The sequence below is a fragment of the Rhinopithecus bieti genome, unplaced genomic scaffold (genome assembly GCF_001698545.2).
Source record: "Rhinopithecus bieti isolate Rb0 unplaced genomic scaffold, ASM169854v2 scaffold_17743, whole genome shotgun sequence".
Taxonomy (NCBI): domain Eukaryota; kingdom Metazoa; phylum Chordata; class Mammalia; order Primates; family Cercopithecidae; genus Rhinopithecus; species Rhinopithecus bieti.
In genome coordinates, this window is record NW_016809230.1 from 1,947,597 (window position 1) to 1,948,510 (window position 914).

At 34.2% G+C, this 914-nt stretch overlaps 1 protein-coding gene across 1 annotated transcript in view; it reads left to right on the top strand.

Annotated features, from left to right (window-relative positions):
* The first annotated feature begins 313 nt into the window (after positions 1–313).
* Positions 314–914, top strand: part of LOC108539968 (rho GTPase-activating protein 15) — a 438,320-nt gene continuing 437,719 nt past the window's right edge. The window contains exon 1 of the mRNA XM_017888935.1: positions 314–439. The gene's annotated coding sequence lies outside the window, so the exon portion shown is untranslated. The remainder of the gene's footprint in view (positions 440–914) is intronic.

A 914-nucleotide genomic window follows, 5' to 3' on the forward strand; every position in this document is an offset into this window, starting at 1 on the left:
AAGCCCTTGCTAGAAGGCAGAGAAAGGGGAAGTTTCTTCAGTGCTTAGCAGTCTGCTCCTCCCACTGATGAATTTTTAATCACACATTTTCCTCCCTTAAGTTAAAATTGATAAAATCTCTATACATGTGTCATGTTTGACAATTGATAATCACGTTGAAAAATAACAATATTGTTGACTATACAAGGCAATTTCTTCAAATTGAGTAATGATGTGATGTGTGTGGTTAACTGCCTCTACCCAGGAAGTGGTTTTATTTAAAAGTTTTGTGCTCACCCCACCCCCCGCCTTTTTCTTCCCCCAGTACTGAAATTAAGCAGCATCCAACACAGGCCTACTCTTACGACATGTGACTTTACTGTTTTCCGTTTTTGTTGAAAGAGTCATTAGCAGTTAGGAGTTGATGGCAGTTTCAATAACAGGTCATTGCAGAGAAAAGGTAAGTTTTAACTTTATATTGTACATAAAATTTAAATTTGAACATGTTTAGCAGAGTTTCCTACATTTTGGTGTGAACGTACAAACATTTCTACAAAATATGATGCTTTTACCTGTGCTTAAAACATGGACTGGTTTCCTTTGGCGTAGAAAAGAATGTTCTTTACATATTTGCAGCTGTCAAATTCCAACGTCTCTTACTAAAATAATAATAAGATGATTTGCTAAGATTTTGTACTAAAATGTTAAAGACAGAATAAGGTATACAGTTTTAGTTTGAAGTGCATTTAAAATGACTACTAGAAATAATGTGAGACTTTGCACCTTTAACCAACTGTTTTATAAAAATACATATTGTTCAACACCCAAATAAGGAAAGAGAAAGGGGCACTTTATAACAATGAGAAACAGCTTGAATTTCAGTGTGAAAGATACTCACTCTAAAGCATTGTATCAATGTTAGCATTAAAAACCCT